A 17,340-nucleotide genomic window follows, 5' to 3' on the forward strand; every position below is an offset into this window, starting at 1 on the left:
TTGAACTCTCTCAGCTACCCTGTGGGGCTCACGGCCAGTGGGAGAGGCAATTCCACTCCGGTGTGGAGTCTGGGCGGAAGGGGCCGTGGGCACGAAGCACGTGTGGCCAGAGACTGACAGGTGTGCGCCCTGAGTGCTGGGCGTGTGGACACATGGAGGGAGCCCGGAGGAGAGCCTTCAATGCCACCCAGAGGCTCTCGGGCCATCATGGAGGCAGCTGGCCTTTCAGCAGGAAGTGACATGCATCCTGTCTGTCAGAGCAAGGTCGGTCGGGGGAGAGTGGCCTGGAATGAGGAGAGCTGAGTGAGGGGATGCAGGACGGTGAGGACCCTCTAAGAATATCTATGGCCGAGCTGGTGCCTGCTCTGAGAAGGCCCTGTTCTAGGTGCTTCACAAATACTAAACTCAGACCTCAGAACCACCTGTGAGGCACGTGCTCTTATCATCCTGACTTTACAAGTGTGGAAACCGAGGCGCAGAGAGGGTCACCGGCCTGATTGTCCACTGAGCCCATGGCGGGGCAGGATTCAAACCCAGGGCTCAGAGGCAGGAGCTTTAGAACCTGTGAGATACTTAGGACTTAACACTGGCTGGGCTTAGTTCCACAATACATGCACCCCAGTGTTCATTGCAGCTCTAGTTACAGTAGCCGGGACACATCACTTTTAAAAGATCAGGGCGAGTGTGGACTCAGGGCCACTGTGTCTAGGCTTCTCTGCTCTCCGTCAAAGAACTTCCACCTTCCTTTAGTGGCCCCTCGCACTTTTGCCCCCAGTCCTCAGCGAGTTTCTTGCAACAAATGATTAGTTCTTCTCTTCTGACTTGTGGGGCTCCCTGCCACACAGCACAGCTCTTGCCCGGCCGACCCCCACCCCTCCTTCATCTCAGTTCTGCATGCACTTGGCTCTTCCCACTCGTGGAAGGGAGGCAGCTCAAGGACCACCTGTGGGGGCCCTCTTGAGACGCTTCCACTCTGATTCAGAAACACACTCCTACCTCTTTACTGTTAACTCCTACGGATGCAGCCAGCAGTTTCTGGGCGCTTCTCTCAGCAGGTGCCTCATACTGGCTTCTCCAACTACCACGGAACTGCCTCAGCCTCCCCCTTCCCAGTCCTCCCCCCCTCCCCCTTCTGTCTAGAAACCACTTTGGTTTATCATCAGGAACTGAGCAGCTCCAAGACCCAGGCTTCTGCTTCAGCCCAGGCCAGCACTCTTCCTTTGAGGTGAAAGCCTTAAAATGTAGCTCCCTGGCCCTTGATGGGAAGCAATGTGGAGTGAATAAGCGTGTTTTAATTTAGGCAGGCTAGTTTGGGATACCTTTAAAAAACAAAAAAAAAAAAAGACAAAACCAGATATAAATGTGTCTGGCAAGATTAGAATCAGAGTAGGTGATTTGCTTCTAAAAATCAGTTTCAGTGAGTCCCAGGGACTAATTAAGTTTTACTTTTAAAAGCGTCCCCTTGGTACGCAGCCGCCTCCTGCAGGCTGTGCATGTTATTGGGACTCGTATATAGGAAATGGTACGTGAGGATCCACACAGGACTCTGCTGCCATTCTCCTTGGCGTCTCTGATCTTCATCACTAGACCCAGCAACCCTCACCCCTCCCTGCCACCTTCCCTGCACCTTTCGTTTACAGAGGCAAATGGGCCTCTGGCCACGGAATCTAAAGTCTTGAGCTGTTAGAGGAGTCCCCTCCTCTTTACCTGCTCTTTCCTGTTCCTTCCTTGAATACTCTCCCCCATTAGTGGTGCTGGGAAACACATAGGACAAGCAAAGCAACTATTTAAAACCTTGTAACTGGGGACTTTCCCCTCCTCCCCTCACTTCTTCCTTCCATCCTGTTCCTCCTTTCTTCTTCCTTCAATGCCCTTTCCACCCACAAGGAATTTTCCTATCACTGAACTTTGCTGGTGCAGAGGAACACCTATTTTTTTTTTTTTGGACCATAGACACCCAGCCATTTCTTAAACCTCCCCAAAATTTAAAAAAAAAAAAAAGAGTCCTTATCGGCCTGGTTGTTCAAAGGATAAGAATAGCTTTATCCTTCTCAGTACCAAACCCACTTTAGTACCCTTACTGAGGCCATGAGAGCCTAGGGGTTTCTGCCCAGTACAGGAACCATGGCAAGTTGGCAGAGACCAAACAGGGACCAGGAAAAGGGGTGATGTTCCCTTCCCACACCACCTCCAACCTCTGTCAGCAATGAGCTACCCTGAACAGTGGCAGGAACTCCCCGCCTGCACAGTAGCTGGTCAGGGTTGAGTGCAGTCCTTGGGGGCCAGGAGATAGCATGCCCACTTGTGTCAGCTGAGAGGATCTGTGCACATCTTAGAGAAATGAGAAGCCCACGCTCCGCAACGAAGAGTAGCCCCCACTCACCACAACTAGAGAAAGCCCGTGTGCAGCAATGAAGACCCAACGCAGCCAAAAACAAAAAAACAAAAAACAAGTCAGGGTTCAGAACCTAAGAAAGATGTTACTATTTGCAGCCTGGTTTAGTGCAGTGGTTCTCAAAGTGTGAACCATTTTGTTTTAATTTCTAATACAGTACAGTAAATGTTGATAGATTTAACTCAAACCGATCTTTTGGGTCTTTAATAATTTTTGAGAGTGTCAAGAGGCCCTGAGACCAAAAATCAGAGAACCTCTGGTTTAGCAGAAGGACTGTACATTTTAGAATGAAGTGGTTTTTGTTTTGTCTCCTCTGTCACCCACTAGCTGCGTAACCCAAGCCAAATTATTTCAACTCTCTGGGCTTCCACTTTCTATGGATTGGGCTAATTGCCCTTATAATTATCTGTTCAAGAATGGTTCCCTGATTATGTCTGTGGGGTTGGTTTTACATCCTCAGAGCCTAGCACAGCACATAGCATGATACACGACGGGGTCTCAATAAACAATTACGAATTGGTTGGCGGGCCGGGTGAGAGGATTAAGTAGGATAATACGCATAAAGTGCTGCTGAGGTGCCTGGCACACGGCAGATGTCACAGGTGCTCAGTAGATGTCAGATCGTTTCCAACCCCCCTCGCTTCCCCGCCATCGGGAGGAGGGGCGCTGCGACTCCAGCGGGACTCTGGGCCTCCCCCTCCACGATTCCCCCGGGATGCTCAGGGCGGGGCCCCCTCCCCACCCACGCTGGGCCTAGCGAGACGGTGGGAGGGCAGGGGCGAGATGAAGGACCCAAATTCCCCAGACTAGGATGCTGCGCAGCTCTTCCTAAACAGGAAGACGAGGCAGTTTGGGCCTGAGAGTCAGAAGTGCCCGGTAACCAGCTTCGCCTCTCTGGGCACCTTTTGGGGTTCCGCCAACCCCATCTCCAACCCCATCTCCCAGCCTTGGAGGTCGGGCCAGGGAGCCGCAGGTGGGATCCTCCGGTGCTCTGGCGCCCTCTAGCGGCCATCGCCTCTAAAGCCAACTCTCAGCCCTTCCTCCTGCCTCTCTCCCCAGCGCCCCGGGGCTGCCCTGGCCCTTGGGCACCTGCCAGCCTGATTCCATTCCTCCTCTCCCTCTAAGTGCAGTGAAATGCCCTACAGAGGTTTAGCATCTCTTGGAGAAGGTCTTTTAGTCAATACACTTTAACCCTGAGAAGGTTGTTTCTAGAATAAGCCTGAAATACTGTATTTTTCTCCATGTGTTTCCAAGGAGAAACAGCCCAGTGTGTGCTGGGTCCCTCGCTGAGAGCAGTCTCTGGGCATCCTGTCCTCCCTCTTACGGCGTCCTGGCTTGTTAGGCAGGGAAGGCTCCAAGCGCCGATGCCTGGGCCTCTCTGAGGGACGCTGACATGTGGGATCACGATGGCTCCTGGGAAAGTGGAGAGAGTGAGGGCTGGGCATCTGGTCTGCATCAGACCCCAGCGCTGCCCCTACCAGCTGTGTGACCTGGAAACTTTCCCTGACCTCTCTGTGCCTAGCTTTCCAACCGTGACAGAGGATTGCGGTGCTTGGCACACAGGAGGCCCTCGACCAGAGGAAAAAGCCAGTCTCCCCAAAGAACCACTCCTCTTACATGCCCAAAGCAAAAGGCATGTGCCACACATCGCAGAGCTGATCCTCGACCAGCAGGGCAAGGGCAATCCAGCAGCTCCTCCCGTCCCTGCCTGAGGTCTTTTCGCTCCTCAGTGAGAGTGACTTGGAGCAGGTCTCAGCATCCCAGGTCTGAACTGAGCTCCTGTGACTTGGGGGAGTTCCCTGTTCCACACAACTTGGTTTCCAGGCTGTTCCAACAAGGGACAAGAGCACCTGCTCAGTGTTTCAGTTGCAAGGTCCTCCCTTTACAAATTGCCCCATTACTTTGGGGCTGGGAGATGTGAACTCCACAGTGCATGACCATCTAGGGAAATCGTGCCCGCCCACCGCTGCACTCCGCATGCCGCCTTCTAGAAGAGGGGTTAGTGATCCACGGCCACGTGCAGTTTTATCGGAACACAGCCCCGGCCACTACTGTAACCACAATGTGTGAGAAGCAGAGGATCCCAAGTGCCTGGACCCCCGTCACCCAGAAAGCAGAAGTCGGGGCAACAAACAGAAGAGGAGAAAGTACTTGTAGATCATATATCTGAGAAGGGGTTAACACCCAAAACGTATAAGGAACTCCTACAACTCAACAGCAAAAAATCAAGCAATCCAATCGAAAAACAGGCAAAGGAACGGAATAGACATTTTTCCCAAGAAGACATACAGATGGCCAACAGGTACATGAAAAGATGCTCAACACCACTCATCACCAGGGAAATGCAAATCAAAACCACGATGAGATACCTCACACCTGTCAGGATGGCTGTCATCAAACAGACAAGAGATAACATAAAATAAAAAGGACTGTCCTTTGTATGTGAAGGCAGTAGTCCCAGCCCTTCAGCCTCATTAACGCAGATCCTTTTAGATGTGCGGTTTACTCTGATCCAGCCATGCACTTTCCCCTGGTTCCTCTCAGGGACACGGGTGTACAATTTGAAAGGGACCAGCTTCTTTACTGGCTTGTGGTCCCCGAAGAGGGAGGGGGACCAGGTGGTGATGAGTGATCCTCGTGAAACATTCTAACCAATGTCTTTATTGCCACCAGCAGACCCCTTCCTCCACACTTTTAAGAAGCTGGAACTTCATCCTTTATCTTGGCCCTCACACTTCTGTACACTACTAAATGACACGATTTTTTTTAACCTTATAAGGATGCATCCTCTTCTGGAATTCCTCTAATCACAAAGTCTCACTCTCAAGTTCTTGAAAATGAGGGTGGTTCCTGAAAGGCAGGTAAAGCAACTGAGGACAAAAGAAAATCATAAATTGTTTATCAGTCAGAAGAACCTTGCTAATGATGCTAAAGCCATCATTTAAGCCTCATTAGGTGCAAAGCGACCAGAATAAAAGATTCAAATGTGTTTTGAGCTGAATGGAAATTCTAAAGTTGAGGAAAAAGAGATAAATGGTCTGCAAGTCTTAAATAGTAGGATATGTATACAGAACTCAAAAGCCTTTTTTTTTTTTTTTTTTTTTTTTGCATTAACTAACTTGTCTAAATAGGACTGTGCTGTTGATAACACTTCCTGGTATTTCCCTGTGAAACCAGAACCGTTATCTTGCTGACTGACTTACAGGGGTCACAGGATTTAAGGGTGCTTATTGAATCAAAGAAGGTAATGGGATTTAAGGCCGCTGATCTAACGGTGGTCACGGGATGCTTGATCATACAGGGGTCACAGGATTTAAGGGGACTATTTTAATCAAAAAGGGTCATGATATAAGGGATATAAGGGAACTTAATGAATCAACAAGGGTCACTCGATTTAAGGGGGCTGTTAAATCAAAGGGGGTCTCAGGATTTAAGGGGTCTGTTTGATCTACAGGGGTCACAGGATTTAAGGGGGCAGATTGATCGAACGGTTTTGTCAAGAAGAATTGCTCATGCACAGTTTTAGCTTTCTCTTTTAAATGTCACAACTGAATCAATCAAGTCCAGAGAGATTTTATGTGTTTACAGTTCAAGGAATCTGCAGGGGAATCCTTTATTCTGTCTTCAATGAAAGGTCCATTCAAAAAGAATAAACTTTCTAAAATGTTGATTTTCCATCTCTGGCTCACAACGTCGTATTTATAACTTTGTATTTCTTTTGACTTTGAAAACTAAAGCTCTCTCTTCTTGGAAACACATGGAGAAAAATACAGTATTTCAGGTTCATTCTAGAAACCACCTTCTCAGGGTCAAGGTGTATTAACTAAAAGAGCTTCTTTCTCCAAGAGGTTCTAAACCTCTGTAGGGCACTTCATTGTGCTTAAAGGGAGAGGAGGAACAAAATCAGGCTGGCAGGTGCCCAAGGCCAGTGCAGCCTCCAGGGCTGGGGAGGGAGGAAGGAGGAAGGGCTAAGAGTTGGCCTTAGAGCGAACGGCCGCTAGAGGGCGCCGGAGCACCGGCGGATCCCACCTGCGTCTCCCGGCCAGACATCCAGGCTGGGAGATGGGGATGGAGGAACCCCAAGGACGTGCCCAGAGAGGAGGGGTTGGTAACCGGGCGTTTCTGACTCTCCGGCCCAAATTGCCTCGCCTCACACAGAGGACAGAGATCTGCCCCTTCAGCATCCGATGGGGCACTTCCAGCCTGGTCAGGTGGCCCAGGGGCTGGACAGCCTCACAGGCTGTCTGCGGTGTGACTGCCCTTTGCTTCTCCAGAGGCAGGACTCTGGACCCAGAAATACATGGTTTGACTCTTAGGCTTGCAGTTTGCAAGCTGTAGGCCTGCGTGGGTGTTGGCATCTGGGAAACGGGGCTGGTGGTCCTGAACGTGGAGCCTGTAAAAGCGGTGGCATTTTGGTGGGTGGGCTGTGCTCATACCTGTGCCCTTCCTCTCCAAGAGTTTTCCCCCAATTTCCTTCTTCCCTTTCCATCTGAGCCTCCCCTTCCTGTCCCCACACCCCTCCCCTCAGCAGAAGGTTCTCGCTTATCCATGTGTTGTACAATCATTGATCCCAGCCTTTACGTCAAAAGTAATGTTAGGTGCTGGAATAAAGGAGAAGTTCCCGACTTTTGAAGTTTCAGGCTTGAGAGGCAGAGTGAGTGGAGCCGGGTCACGTGACTAGAAGCCCGCCACCTGCCCTAAATCCGGGGCACCTGACGTTTAGCGCCCGGGGTGGGGCGAGGAAGAAAACGGACAAAAGGCCCTGCAAGTGACTGAGAGCCCAGTGCCCCGCCTCCCGGAATGGAGCCCGGGTCCCTGCGGAGCCCGAACTCCCTGCACGGCCTCTCTCGCATTCATCCGCCCTAGCTGAGTTGCCCGGGAGCCCGAGGGGAGGGCGGCGCGACGCGGACCCAGCCCACGGCCGCTCTGCCGCTGCGCTACGACGGACCGCGCCCGCTGAGGCCCCGGCCGCTCCTGGGGCCTCGGGCCAGGTAAGCTGGCCGGGACCCTGAACCACCTGCGGGGGCGGAGCGGGGGGGGGTCGCGAGGCCAACTTTCGAGCCGCAGGGGTTCGCTCGGAGCTGCGACTGCTCTTCAGGAAGAGCTGCCCCGCAGCACCTTAGTCCAGAGGAATTTGGGTCCCTTATCCCGCCCCTGACCTCCACCCGGCTTGTTTGGGCCCCGGGGTGGGGGTGGAAACCTGCGCGTCCTGAGGGAAATCGGGGAGGGGGAGGTGCAGAGCCCCTCCTCCTGACGGCGGGGAAGGGGTGGAGGCGTGTCTGTGCTGGGTTCTGGGGCGGGACTCCGCCTCCTAACCTCCCCTCCCCCCGCTTACAGTGGGTTCCAATAATGTTTAATTGCCTCTCGCGCTCTCGGGCTTAAAACTCATGCACAGGCTCGCAGGTCGCCTGGTTTAGCCAAGTGCCTCTGCGCTCCTTCCGCTATTAGATAAAAGTACCAGGGGGCAGGGGACGGGGGATGGGTGCCTTAGCCAACTAAAGAGGTTGGACCCGCGCTGTCACAGACGCCCCGGGGGACCCTTAGGGTGGTCGAGGACAACACTTACTTGTAAATGGAATTATTTTATTTATTTCAAATATTTTGTTACTATTGCATATAATGCAACTGGCTTTGTATGTTGGCTCTATGTCCTGCAACTTTATTGAATTTATTTTCTACCATACTGGGGGGAGGAGAGGTCGTATATAAGATCATGTTTTCTGAAAACAGAGGAAGCTTTACTTTTCCCTCTCCATTTTGGATGCCGTTTTATTTCTTATTTTTGTGTCATATTGCTCTGCTTAGGACTTCAGTACTGTCTTTAATAAGAGTAGTGAGTGTGGATACCCTTATCTTGTTCCTGATTAAAAAGGAAAAGCTTTGAATTTTTCACCATTCAGGATTACAAGGTACAGTACAAGGTTAGTTGTGGATGTGTATTATATGGTCTTATTTTGAGGTATGCTTCTTCTGTTCCCAATTTTTTGAGAGCTTTTGTCATTAAAATGTTTTGAATTTTGTCAATTGCTTTTTCTGCATCTATTGAAAGGATCATATATTCTTCATTCTTTTAGCAATGTGTATCACCCTTTATTGACTTATTTAGACTTTTTTTTTAAGACTTTTTTTTTTTTTTTTTGTGGTATGCGGGCCTCTCACTGCTGTGGCCTCTCCCGTTGCGGAGCGCAGGCTCAGCGGCCATGGCTCACGGGCCCAGCCGCTCCGTGGCATATGGGATCTTCCCGGACCGGGGCACGAACCCGCGTCCCCTGCATTGGCAGGCGGATTCTCAACCACTGCGCCACCAGGGAAGCCCTGACTTATTTAGACTTTTGCTGAGAATTTTTGCATTTATGTTCATCAGGCATATCAGCCTATAGATTTATTTTTTTGTCATGTTCCTTATCTGGCTTTGGTGTCAGAGTAATGCTGAACTCAAAATGAGCTTGGGAGTCTTCCCTCCTCAATTTTTTTGGAAGAGTTTGAGAATGATTGGTGTTATTTTTTTTTATAGATTAAAAAATTTTATTTTTATTTACTTATTTTTAGTTGCATTGGGCCTTCGTTGCTGCATGCAGGCTTTCTCCAGTTGTAGTGAGCGGGAGCTACTCTTTGTTGTGGTGCCTGGGCTTCTCACTGCAGTGGCTTCTCTTGTGGAGCACGGGCTCTAGGTGCGCGGGCTTCAGTAGTTGTGACTCTCCGGCTCTAGAGCTCAGGCTCAGTAGTTGTGGTGCATGGGCTTAGCTGCTCTGTGGCATGTGGGATCTTCCCAGACCAGGGCTCGAACCCGTGTCCCCTGCATTGGCAGGCGGATTCTTAACCACTATGCCACCGGGGAAGTCCAGTTTTTTAACGTTTGGTAGAATTCACCAGTGAAACCATCTGGTCTTGGGCATTTCTTTGTCGGGAGGTTTATGTTTGTTGTTTCAATGTCCTCATTTATTATTGGTCTGTTCAGACTTTCTCTTCATGATTCAGTCTTGGTAGTTTCATGCTTTGGGAATTTATTTATTATAATTTATCTAATTTGTTGGTATGTAATTGTTAATAATATACTCTTATGGTCTTTTGTATTTCTTTGATGTCTCCTCTTCCATTTATCAAATTTTTTGACTTCTCTTTTTTCCTTGGTTAGTCTAGCTAAACGTTTGTCAGTTTGCTTTATTTTTTAAAACCAACTCTTAGCTTGATTTTTTTTCTAGTCTCTTTATCCATTGTTTATCCTCTAATCTTTGCTCTTTCCTTTCTTCTAATCTTGTGCTTCATTCTTTATTTTCCTACTTTCTTGATGTGTAAAGTTAGGTTGTTTTTGAAAAGTTTAATTTTTTAAAATGTAGGCACATAAGAACTACTGTTGTTGTATTCCCTACATTGTGGTATTTTGTATTTATATTTTTTCAAGATACTAATTTCTCTTTCGATTTCTAGGTTATTCAGGAGTGTGTTGTTTAATTTCCATGTATTTGTAAAATTTCCAGATTTTTCTCCTATTGATTTCTAGTTCCGTATCATTGTGGTTGGAAAGCTTTGAGATAAGATTTTAGTCTTAAATGTGTTAAAGTTGGCTTTTTGGCCCAGGAATGACATATCCTTGGGAATGTTTTATGTGCCCTTGAGAAGACTGTGTTTTCTGGTGCCCTTGGATGGCATGTTCTGTATATATCCGTTATGCTTACTTTTCTAAAGTGTTGTGCAGGTCAATGTTTTCTCATGAATTTTCTGCCTGGATGATCTATCCACATTTACAAATGGGGTATTGAAGTACCCTGTTACTTTTATTGCTTTTTCTATATGTAGTTTTGTTAATATTTGCTTTAAATGTCTACATGTTTCCAGTTTTGGGTGCATATTTATACTTGTAATATTCTCTTGATAATTTGACTCCTTTATCACTGTATAGTAACATTGTCTCGTGACTGATTTTGATTGAAAATATGTATTATCTAAGTATAGGTACTCCTGCTCTCTTTTGGGTTGCCATTTGCATGGAATATATTTTTACATCCTCTCACTTTAACCTATATACGTCCTTAAAGTTAAATTGAGTCTCCTGTAGACAGCATATTGTAGGTTCTTTTTAAAATTATTTTTTTTTTTAGTTTTTATTTTGGCCACGCCACGCTGCCTGCAGGATCCTTGTTCCCCGACCAGGGATTGAACCCAGGTCCCCAGCAGTGAAACCACTAGACCACCAGGGAATTCCCTGTAGGTTCTTTTTATAAAATTAATTCAACCATTTTGTGTCATTTAATTGGAGAATTTCATCTGTTAATGTTTAAGTTAGTTGTTGATAAGGACTTGCATTATTTTCTCTTTGTTGTTGTTGTTGTAGTTCCTTTGAATTTTTTTTGATGTGATATGAATTAATTCTTTTTAAAGAAAAAGGATTAATCTTTTGTGTAACTACAATAGATGTTCTTCTTTGTAGTTTCCATGAAACACATATAAAGTATCTTGTATGTAAAATATATTCAAGTTAATAACTAATCTTTAATTTCATAAAATAACTATTTATGTACATTTTATATATTTTTTCTCATATTTTATGTAAACAATAAATTATCTATCCCCAGAAAAACACTTGTATGTGTGTGTATATATATGTATACACACACATATATACACACAAATATATACATACACATATGCATATTAGTATATTTTTCTCTATATATAAGGTTTCTTATTATATTTAAGGAAATCTATTTTTCCTTTTCTTCAAATCTGTATTATCTATATAAGGAGTTCATGATAATTTTATTCATATAGGCTTTTCACATGTGTTGTTAGATTTATTTTTATTTTATGCTTTAAAAATTGCAGCCTCCCTTTTAACATACCTGGTAACTGCTTGCAATGTGTCTATATGAACTGTGTACTACATGCTTATGTTATAGTCTTTAAAATATTTTATTGTCTTATTTTCTGTAACAAATTTCCAGTTGTTCTTTGGGCTTACTAGATATATATCCATATGCCCTGCAAATGGAGATAATTTTAATCCTTCTTTTCCAGTGGTAATTTTTTTTTACTAATACCTCAGTGTTAAGTAAGTTAGGTGTTCATGTCTCCTAGTGATCTTTCTGACAATTAGAGGAAATTAATCTATTATTTCTCTATAGGTGAACTAGTGTTGTGGGTATGTGACATTTCTTTGAGTACATATGCATTAATATCTTCTTTATTTCTATAAGTTTTACCTGTAATATTCTACCATGCTACTTTATTTGCATCTATCAAGTTGGTCACATGCCTTTCCTAAATTTGTAAGCTGATTAGTTATATTAATATACTTCCTAACAACCAAAACATTGGAGTCCTGGCATAGGATTCACTTCATCTTGCTATAAAGTTTTTTCTTAAGTTAGGTTTATTAATGTATTATTCATTTATTTATTTAAGTTTTATTGAGATATAATCGACATACAGCACTGTATCCAAGTTTAAGGTATACAGCATAATGATTTGACATACAGACATCATGAAATGATTATCCCAATCAGTTTAGTGAACATTCATCTCATATAGATACAAAATTAAAGAAATAGCAAAAAATTTTGCGATAACTCTTAGGATGTACTCTCTTAACAACTTTCATATATAACATACATCAGTGTTAATTATATTTATCATGTTGTACATTACATCCCTAGTACTTATTTATCTTGTAACTGGAAGTTTGTAACTTTTGTCTGCCTTCGTCCAATTCCTTCTCCACGCACACACTGCCTCTGGTAAGGACAAATCGCTTTTCCTGTGAGTTTGTGTTTGAACTATAATTGGCCTACAACACTGGTAGTTCCAGTTGCCCAACACAGTGATTTGATATTTCTGTACCTTTCAAAATGATCAACACAGTAATAAGTCTGTTTATGATATGTCACCATACGAAGATATTACATAGTTACTGACTATATTTCCCAAATCTCATACCCAAGACTGTTTCTTGTTTGCATCTGGAAGTTTGTACCTCTTGATCTCCTTCACCTATTTCTTTCCTCCTCCCACCCCCCTCTCCTCTGGCAACCACCTGTTTTTTCCTCTGTATTTACAAATCTGTTTCTGTTTTGTTGTATGTTCATTTGCTTCGTTTTTTAGATTACACAAATAATTGGAATCATACAGTTATTGTGTGTGTGTGTGTGTAACTTCTTTATCCATTAATTGATGGGCACTTGGGTTGGCTATTATAAATAATGCTGCAGTGAATGTAGTGGTGCATATATATTTTCCAATTAGTGTTTTTGCTTAATACCCAGAATTGGAATTGCTGGAACATATGGTAGATCCATTTTTAATTTTTTTTGAGAAATAGCCATACTGTTTGTCCATAGTGGCTGCACCAATTTACTTCCCACCAACAGTGCACAATGGTTACCTTTTCTGTACATCGTTGTCAACATTTGTTACTGTCTTTTTGATAATAGAATATTCTGACAGTGAGATGATATCTCATTGTGATTCTTTTTTTTTTTTGCGGTACGAGGGCCTCTCACTGTTGTGGCCTCTCCCTTCGCAGAGCTCAGGCTCCGGACGCGCAGGCTCAGCGGCCATGGCTCACGGGCCCAGCCGCTCCGCGGCACGTGGGATCTTCCCGGACCGGGGCACGAACCCGCGTCCCCTGCATCGGCAGGCGGAGTCTCAACCACTGCGCCACCAGGGAAGCCCTCATTGTGATTCTGATTGGGGTTTCCCTGATGATTGGTGGTGCTGAGCATCTTTTCATGTACCTGTTGGTCATCTGTATGTTTTCTTTGGAAAACTGTCTATTCAGATGTCTGCCCATTTTTTTTAACTGGGTGCTTTGTTCTATTAATGTTAATTTTTATGAGTTCTTTGTATATTTGGGGTATTAACTCTTTATCAGATATATGGTTTGCAAATAAACTTGAGCCTGAAGCCACCTAGTGGACCAATTCCAGCAGAGATGAGAGTTAAACAAGAACCAAAATACATGGTTAGCCTGGTAAAGTGTTTCTATTTTCAAGCCTTTTAAAATATACAATCAGAAATAACAAATAGAAAGACACCCAAATGCTATGATGTTGAACAAGATTTAATTCTTTATCCCCAAAGGTTGTGTTTTAGAAAATCCGTATTTTTCAGGTATTCCTCATCTCCATCAAGTCTTAAAAATAGCCCTTAGCAGAAGAACACATACTGCTCTGACACAATATCTTTGGGGCTTATCCCCAAGGAAAAGATACATAATGACATTAGGGGGTGGCTATTTATACTAAATATATTAATAAAAATGTTTAAAATGACTGTGGGAAAGGAATTTTCATGCTTAAAGCCAAAACATTACAGAAAATACAAAAATGGAAGTGAACGAACATTAATTTACCTCTTTTTTCTCCCCCAAAATCATAAAATGAAAATAAAGGAGTTTTGTTTTAAACATAAACTTATAAGACAAAGAGAAAAGAGGACTCAATGGTGACATTTTGGCAGCTGTGCCTGTGAATATGAGGTCTTGGGAGGCTGCTGCAGTGCATGAGGCTGTGCTGTGTTCTACATTGTTCTAAACATCTGCTGCCAAGTAACCCTTGTTGATTTTTTAAAAAATAAATTTATGTATTTATTTTTATTTTTGGCTTCATTGGGTCTTTGTTGCTGCACGCAGGCTTTTCTCTAGTTGCAGCGAGCGGGGGCTACTCTCTGTTGCGGTGCGCAGGCTTCTCATTGTGGTGGCTTCTCGTTGCAGAGCACGGGCTCTAGGCGCACGGGCTTCAGTAGTTGTGGCTCGCGGGCCCTAGAGCGCAGGCTCAGTAGTTGTGGCGCACGGGCTTAGTTGCTCCGCGGCATGTGGGATCTTCCCGGACCAGGGCTCGAACCCGTGTCCCCTGCATTGGCAGGCGGATTCTTAACCACTGCGCCACCAGGGAAGCCCCCTTCATTGATTCCTGTGAGTCTGATTGACAACACAAACCTTGAAACTTATTCTAGTAGTGTAACTGGGATCATGAAACAATGCCTTCAAAATTCTGAGGGGAAGTTATTCCCAATCTAGAATTCTACACCCAATAAACTATCGATTAAACTGAGGGTAGAATAAAGACATTTGCAGATACTCATAGCATCGAAAATGTTCCCCAACAATAGTCTTGTCTGACAATCATCCCACCACCATGTACCCTTTTCTCAGAGACCTTCTGAAAGATATTCCCACCAAACTGAGAAAAAGACTGGATTCCAGGAAACAGGTGTTCCAATTCAAGGAGAGGGTGAAGAATGCCCCCCAACTCCCTCCAGGAGAGCTGTGGAGGAAGATCCAGGGAAGCCAACAGTGCAGAAGGTCTAGTGACCAATTAGCCCAGGCTAGAGGTGGTCAGAGGCTCTAGGAGGGATTTCTTCAATAAGAAGAGCTTTTTAGGACACTCAATGTGCTTCAACATACTGAGAGAAGGTCACACAACTGGCAGAAGAGTTTGGCTACAGGTTAGCAATAAAATATAGAAACCAAGTTCCCCCCCTCCAAAAAAAGTCAAATTTTAAATTCAGAAAAATAAATTTTATAAGGACAGGGAAAGTAATCACAGTACACAACACGACAAACCTGTGAGTAGCATTTACATAGTCATAATACCAAAGAATGAATATTGATGCCACCAAAATGAAAGAATATGGGGAGGATGGAAAGATGGAGGTGTGTGGAGAGAGTGAGGTGAAAGAAAGCTCTTTCATAATGGTAATTCAAAAGAAAATACCTAAAACTGAAATACTAGTAAGGAACATGTGATTTGGAGATTTGGAGATAAATACAAAATAATCAGCTAATATAGTTGAGCCTGGTGGCCTCTGGGGTGGGGCGATACAGAGGACAGCGTGGGACTTACTGTTTCAAAGTAAGGTTTATAGGACTATTTGCTCATTTAAAATGTGTAGGTGTAATTTTACTAAAAAATGACTTAATTTACAGTAATGGAAGTCTTTTACTGTCACATACATGTTAAAATCAGCCAACATGTCAACATGTACATGACAAATGTGCACTTACATTAAAAGCAAAACTGAAAATGGAAAAAAAAACACACCTGATACTGATTTTAGGCCCTTGTGACATTCTGAACTAGACTTGAAGAAATCATTCACCTTCTGGATGCTTCTGTTTCCAGAACTATAAAGGAGTATTCTGAACAGATGAGATCTAAGTTCCTTTGAAATCTGAGTCTATTTAAATGCAATTCATTGAATAAATACATTTTTATGGACAAGGTTCTAAAGGGTATTCCATTTTAAATGGGCCTCATTTTCAACTGATACTGATTAATGGGGCTTTTAACTTTTCTCAGAAATATGTTATAATTTTAAATGATACCAAAAAATAACCTTAAGAATATTACACATGAAATGAAGGTTCTAAACTGTTGCTTAATCCTAAAAAGCAACAGTAATAGCCTCAGCTAAATGCCAAGTGGCCACTATTGGCAATACCAGAACTTCAAAAAATTGCTCTCAAGTGGGTCAAAAGCAGATTGTTGTGGCAGATCTTAAAGCTGAACTGTTCATGCATGAAATGAGGAAGATTTATGAGAGAAGTTATATTCTCAAACTCAATAAGTAACTGAGGAAGAGAAACCCATAGAAAAGCTGAATAAAAGAAAAAGCTTTGGCAGTGATGCAGTGAAACAGTACATGTAAACCTGCATGCACTCTACCTGACAGCTGGGTGGTGAGCCAGGCCCACACTCACCCCGCCTCCAGGTGGCATATTAGATTGTCACTTGGCAGTAAACAAATGCAGAGCTCTTTTTTTCAAATTATGAATTCACTATTATTCTCCCCATCTTTGAAATTAAGGATGATGTATTTTTAAGTTTTGATTTCTCAATGCTAAGGGATGAACCCTCTTGACTGTGAATTCCTAGATTTTAGGCAGGGGGCTACCCCAGGGCGCTCTTGGTACAGCTCAGCAATCTTTGTGCGAGTCCCTGACACTTCCCTTTCCTGCTTCCCAGTGTGACCATCTATCTCCATTACTTTCTCCCAGAAGTTCATCTCACCCCCACTGTTTGCCTGGCAACGCCCTGTAGCCCCTTCAGGACCTCCACTTCTACAAGACCCTTTCTCCATGACTCACCAGAGTGTATGCTTGTCCTCTTTTGTGCCACCACTGTTCCTAGTTACATCCACAGGGCGGTTCTCAACCTTGAGGGTCATCAGAATCACCTGGAGGGAATGCTGGGCCCTGCCCCCAGAGTTTCTGACTCAGTAGGTTTGGGTGGGCCTGAGAACTTGCACTTCTAACGAGTCCCCAGGCGAGGCTAATGCTGCTGGTCCAGGGACCCCCTTCTGAGAATCACTCTATTGCTTGATTTCATGCCTGCATCTTCCACTAGACTGTGAGCTTCTTGAGGTCAGGACGCATTTCTTACACATCTCATCTACAGGGTCCAGCCAGAGTCTAGCAGTCATTCAGTCAATCAACAACTATTTATTGAATGCCTGTTATGTGTCAGACACTGTTGTAGGCACTGGATTCAGCAGTTTAAATACACATGCACACACGCACATACACACATCCCTGCACTCAAAGACCTTTCCTTCTGGTACTACGTGGTAAACTCTCAATACATGTTGAAATCTGGCCAGTTGTACAGAAGGAAATATGGCATTATCATGACCATTTTAATAGTGCTACAGAAATAACCAGTTTTCCATTTCCTAATCATAGCTCTTCCCATTTGTATGTTTCTCCCTTTCGATATTCCCCACTATGTCCAACACATAAATCCACAAAACTGGCAAAACATTTGCTGATTGATTTACAAAATAGTTGATGTAGCTTGACATATCAGTTGAAAACAACACATCATATAGGATGAACTTGGGCTTCCCTGGTGGAACAGTGGTTAAGAATCTGCCTGCCAATGCAGGGGACATGGGTTCAAGACCTGGCCCAGGAAGATCCCACATGTTGCGGAGCAACTAAGCCCGTGCGC

This window comes from Kogia breviceps, chromosome 16, assembly GCF_026419965.1.
Source record: "Kogia breviceps isolate mKogBre1 chromosome 16, mKogBre1 haplotype 1, whole genome shotgun sequence".
In the NCBI taxonomy this organism is placed as follows: Eukaryota; Metazoa; Chordata; class Mammalia; order Artiodactyla; family Physeteridae; genus Kogia; species Kogia breviceps.